The 6,102-nt window shown below is 41.7% G+C and overlaps 1 protein-coding gene across 2 annotated transcripts in view; it reads left to right on the top strand.

Annotated features, from left to right (window-relative positions):
• LOC110024738 (phosphatidylinositol 4-kinase alpha 1) overlaps positions 1 to 6,102 on the top strand; it is a gene marked incomplete at its 5' end in the record, with an annotated part of 92,269 nt that overhangs the window by 37,992 nt on the left and 48,175 nt on the right.

The following is a 6,102-nucleotide window of genomic DNA, read 5'->3' as shown; positions in this document are numbered from 1 at the left end:
GAACCGCTAAATTAGGATTAGATGTAGTTGAAAAAGAGGAATTTGAGAAGATTTTGGGAGCTTAAATGATAGAATTTGAGAAGATTTTGGGAGCTTAAATGATAGAATTTGAGAAGATTTTGGGAGCTTAAATGATAGAATTTGAGAAGATTTTGGGAGCTTAAATGATAGAATTTCGGAACACACACACACACACACACACACACACACACACACATATATATATATATATACTCTCTATCTGATAATAAATGGAAGTGACGGGTGGCTCTGGTAGGGTTTCGCCTCACGACGAACCCTAGCCTGCCACAATATTTTCACGCTCGAAAATTGCTCTGCTCCATTGTCTTTGTTCGAAAAACCCTGTTCATCGTCTTCGTTGAGCTTCTTCGAGGCTCTGCAGATCGTGTCTTCTGCGGTTTAGACACTTTCACGGTCGTCGTCTGTCTTCGAAGAGCTCATTGAGCTACGCATTCTGCTGTTTTCTACTACTTTGCATGCCCGTCTTCGGCTCCAGCTTCTGCAACTTCTGTCATTTGACTTCTACGACTTCGTTTTCTGCTTTGTCCTCTGCTCGACTTAGCAGTGCTTGTTTTTTGCTTCCCTCCTTCCAGATTTCGCTCGTCCATCCAGTGCAATTTTGTTGTACTTTTGTCGTGCCTCCCTATTGTGGTATGGCTTCAAACAGATAGTATGCTACCGCCCTTGTGGGAGCCCACACCTCGGGCACTCCTAAATCGTGCTACTTTGCTCCTTCGTTGGAGTTGGCGAAGGACTTCAAGAAACCTGGTAGAAAGAATGGGAAGCCTATCATTTTTTCTTACAAAAGCTGAATGTAATCAACTCACTTCCTCCTGTCAATTGAATTTGGTTGAGAAATTTATTTTTGGTCATCTTAAAATGGAGCTTATTAGTGGGAATTTGAGCTTATGCGTCTTGTTAGGGATTGGACAATTGGACTTTTAGATGGAAGAAACATTCGTATTCAACCCATTAACGAAGAGGATTACACACAATTATTTGCTAGAGGGGTAAACTGGATCGATAATAGAGCGATGGAGATGTTGGAATGGTCGATAGATTTTGACTCACAGACGGAACCACCAATCATTCCGGTTTGGATTCGTCTGCTTGGTCTGCAATTTCATTATTTTACTCAGAAAATATTGTACTCTATTGCTTCAGCTTATGGTAAGCAACTCAAAACGAACATTCTTACTTTTAATCCTTCTAGTCTCTCTGAAGCCAGAGTATTTGTTGAAAGGGATATCACTTCAATTGCTTCTAAGGAAATTTGGTTAGACATACAATACCATGGATATTGACAAAAGATTGTGATTGAGCCTTTCCCTTCGTATTGCTCGAATTGTCGTATGTTCGGTCACTCCATTTTTTAATGTCACCATCTACACCCACATCTTAGACCAAAGAAGCAAAGTGCTCATCCAGAGGTAGTGATTCCCCCTCCTCCTGGTCCGCTCCAAGTTATTGACACTATTGATTATCAGAAGTATATCCTCGCGGGTAATATGTAAACCATTCAGGCTCCACACAATGCTCATGATGTAAGTTCCCCGTCTATGAAACCTCTTTTCGTGGGGGCGGGGGAGACATTTCAGACTTCACCTGCCCTAAAACCTGTCATTGATGTAACAGGTGACAATATTTCTATTGCTTTTCTATCGTCTTATCAGATCGAACATGTTGTTACTGTTACTCAGGCTTATGAGGCTCATGATGTGCAACAACCTACACCTGTCCGACCATCTTTGGACCAATCCACTGATCAAATGAGTCAATCTTCGGATGAGGAATGACAAGTTTATACATCTAGGAAGAAGAAGAAGAATGGAGGCCTATTACCAAACTTGATGGATGATACATTAGTTGTTTCGGGTAATGAAAACAAGCTTAAACCAGAGGCAGAGGCAAGGCTAAATTGGATCTTTTGCATGCTAACTGAATCTACGAGTGTTGACAGACTATTGGCGTACTTTTTTTCTATGTTTACTTTTTAATCTTTTGATCTTTTTGGGTATACATGTATTTTCTACATGTGTGCTGTATGTTGGGTGATTTTGGTGCCAATTTGGGCCATTTCATCTAACCTCTCTGTACCTTTCCTTTTATTAATATATTCCTACCATTTTTTGAAGAAAATCCCAACTAGCTTTATTGTTCCTCCACTCTGGTTTTCGTCATCTTGCACGCACTCTTTGACGTTGCCTTGCACCACATGCTCTTTTGCTCAACATTGCTAGCCTCTTTATCCTTCTCGCACTTTTCGTTTAACTCTTCTAGATAGCTCATCTTATTAGTGGAGCTAGCTCGTCGGCTTATTTGAACCAACACCACTGTTCCCCTTTCGGCTTTTGCTATTTCGTCCATTGTAACTATGCTGTCATATTGCCACGCCTACCGCTTTTGGTGATGGCTTCAGACAGATCGTATGCTGCTGCCCTTGCGTCATTTTTTGAAGAAAATCCCAACTAGCTTTGTTGTTCCTCCACTCTGGTTTTCGTCATCTTGCACACACTCTTTGACGTTGCCTTGCACCACGTGCTCTTTTGCTCAACATTGCTAGCCTCTTTATCCTTCTCGCACTTTTCGTTTAACTCTTCTAGATAGCTCATCTTATTAGTGGAGCTAGCTCGTCGGCTTATTTGAACCAACACCACTGTTCCCCTTTCGGCTTTTGCTATTTCGTCCATTGTAACTATGTTGTCATATTGCCACGCCTACTGCTTTTGGTGATGGCTCCAGACAGATCGTATGCTGCTGCCCTTGCAGGTGTCCATGCCTCAGGTGCTCCTAAATCATGTTCTTTTCCTTCTTCGTTTGAGTTGGCATAGGACATCAAGAAACTTGGTCGGAAGAATGGGGTCATTTTTTTTACGGAAGCTGAATGTAATCAGCTTGCCTTCTCCTGTCGTCTGAATTTGGTCGGGAAATTTCTTTATGACCATCTCAAAATAGAGCTTATGTACTTTGTTGGAGAGTGAAAAATTAGACTTTTAGATAGAAGATACATCCTTATTCAACTTAATAATGAAGAAGATTACACACGCGTATTTGCTAGAAGATTAATCTGGATTGATAACAAAGCAATGAAGATTTTGAAATGATCGATAGATTTTGACTCACAGACGGAACCACCAATCATTTCGGTTTGGATTCGTCTGCTTGGTCTGCAATTTCATTATTTTACTCAGAAAATATTGTACTCTATTGCTTCAGCTTATGGTAAGCAACTCAAAACGAACATTCTTACTTTTAATCCTTCTAGTCTCTCTGAAGCCAGAGTATTTGTTGAAAGGGATATCACTTCAATTGCTTCTAAGGAAATTTGGTTAGACATACAATACCATGGATATTGACAAAAGATTGTGATTGAGCCTTTCCCTTCGTATTGCTCGAATTGTCGTATGTTCGGTCACTCCATTTTTTAATGTCACCATCTACACCCACATCTTAGACCAAAGAAGCAAAGTGCTCATCCAGAGGTAGTGATTCCCCCTCCTCCTGGTCCGCTCCAAGTTATTGACACTATTGATTATCAGAAGTATATCCTCGCGGGTAATATGTAAACCATTCAGGCTCCACACAATGCTCATGATGTAAGTTCCCCGTCTATGAAACCTCCTTTCGTGGGGGCGGGAGAGACATTTCAGACTTCACCTGCCCTAAAACCTGTCATTGATGTAACAGGTGGCAATATTTCTATTGCAACAACTTACACCTGTCCGACTATCTTTGGACCAATCCACTGATCAAATGAGTCAATCTTCGGATGAGGAATGACAGGTTTATACATCTAGGAAGAAGAAGAAGAATGGAGGCCTATTACCAAACTTGATGGATGATACATTAGTTGTTTCAGGTAACGACAACAAACTTAACAATTTGTTAGCTGACTCCCGTCCTAGAACCAGAGAAAGAGGTAAGGCTAAATTAGATCTTTCGCATGCTAACTGAATCTGCGAGTGTTGGCAGACTATTGGCGTACACTTTTCTATGTCTACTTTTTAATCTTTTTGGGTATACATGTATTTTCTACGTGTGTGCTGCATGTCGGGTGGTTTTGGTGCCAATTTGGGCCATTTCATCTTACCTCTCTGTACCTTTCCTTTTATTAATATATTCCTCTTTGGGCTTTATATATATATATATATATATTAGAAAGCCCAAAAAGGCTAATATATTAACTAGAAAGAAAGATACAGACACAATGTGTGAGAGGGCCAAACATGACACCCTGCCCACGCAAAAACCACAAATGGTTCCAAAACTAGAAAATATAGGAAGGTCCATTAGAGACTTAAGGGAAATGCCTAAAAGTACCGAAATACATAATATCAGGTGGCTAGAGAGCCACCCAAATTGGTCTTGCATCTACCTCTAGTTCTAGGGAAGGAGCAAGCTAATAAGTTGGTAAGATGATTGTCATTGCCAATAGTAGCCAACATATCATCCAATATGTTCCCGAGTTGGAGTCGCCCTCCATTCTTCTTCTTCCTTCTAGAGTAGACCTGCCATTCCTCATCCGAAAATTGGCTCACCTGATCTTGGTCTAAAGTGTGTTGAAGATGTGCAGGTTGTTGAACATTAGAAACAACTACATGTTGTACCGGCTGATCTGTTATTTGATTAAAAGAGCCCTATTGAAGGAGTACTCTCGTGTGTCTTGACATGTAAGTCTTCTTCAATAACAGTGGATGGTATAATCACAACTAGGTCTGTAGTTGTAGTATGGTGTTCTTCATCAGGAACTGCGGTGTTGGAAATATGATCGGGTTGCATCTTCTCAACAGGGATGATATGTGGTTGATCTTTAGTGATATCCGGCCTTAGATGAGGTTGCAAACGATAGCAAATAGTTGAGCTGTGACCAAATATACTGCAATGAGAGCAATAAGGAGGGTGTAGTTCTATTTCACAATTTTGCCAATACCCGTTGTGAGTGGTTCCAATCTATATCTCATCCGGAGCTGATTGAGTGATATCCCTCTCAATTAATACACAAGCCACAGAGGGTCTGGTGACAGCAAACGTAGGACTATCAACCTTGAGAGGCTTACCGTAAACAGTTGCTAAGGAGTAGAGAATTTCCAAGTTGAGCATATGTAACTTTAACCCCGAAAACTTTATTCAAACTGGAAAGATAGGAGACTCTGTTTTGGATCAAAACCAACAGTCCACTTCAGAATTTTCATATAACGGTTGTCGAGTTGTCAATCTTGATAACTTTCCGAGAAAAGATGCAAGTGTAATCGACATCGTGAGACAACTGATTTAGTATGTGTTGACCGTCAAGTAAACCAATATTCCAACTGCCCAACAACTTCATAGCATCAAATTCTTTTTGAGTGATCTCAAGTTTTGGGTGATCATAAAGAAAATTTTCCACTTGAGCCACACCACGAAGATGCTAGAGTATTGGTTGCAACCTCTGTGAGAATAAGAGCAGACTTCTCATTTTTTCCCCAGTTTTTTAATGAAGGTTTGATCGCCACCACCTTCAAGAGCCTTGTGAAATGATTATGGAACATTTCATGACTTGTCGATATGAAAACCAGGCTCTGAACCTGAAAGAGGAGCACGAGTAAAAATAGGAAAGTCGCCGGCAACTGCAGTGGCATAGGAACGCATGGTCGAGGCCATCTGAAGAGATGCTAGGCGAGCTACAAGGCGAGCAGATCTTCTGTCGGGCCGGGCGACTGAGGCAATGTCGATTCTATCGGGCAGGGTGAAGGCATCGTCGAGTACAGAAGACAACGTGAACTGCTATCCAGGAAATGCCGTCGAGTGCAGGTGAGGAGAGACGAAGCGCAGGAGTAGGCGAAAAGACGAAATGACGAAATGACGAAATGACGAAATGACGAAACGACGAAACGACGAAACGACGAAACGCAAAACCCTTTGTCGTCGAAGCAGACAATCGCAGGGCTTGCGGAACGACGAACGACGGAATGAAGAAACGACGAAACGCAAAACCCTTTGTCGTCGAAGCAGACAATCGCAGGGCTTGCGGAACGACGGGAAGACGAAAAATATCGTGAAACCCTTCTTCGTCGGGCACGAGGAAGCCGGTGGATTGAAGCG

The sequence above is a fragment of the Phalaenopsis equestris genome, unplaced genomic scaffold (genome assembly GCF_001263595.1).
Source record: "Phalaenopsis equestris unplaced genomic scaffold, ASM126359v1 Scaffold000272, whole genome shotgun sequence".
In the NCBI taxonomy this organism is placed as follows: Eukaryota; Viridiplantae; Streptophyta; class Magnoliopsida; order Asparagales; family Orchidaceae; genus Phalaenopsis; species Phalaenopsis equestris.
This window is presented reverse-complemented; position numbering and strand designations above follow the sequence as displayed.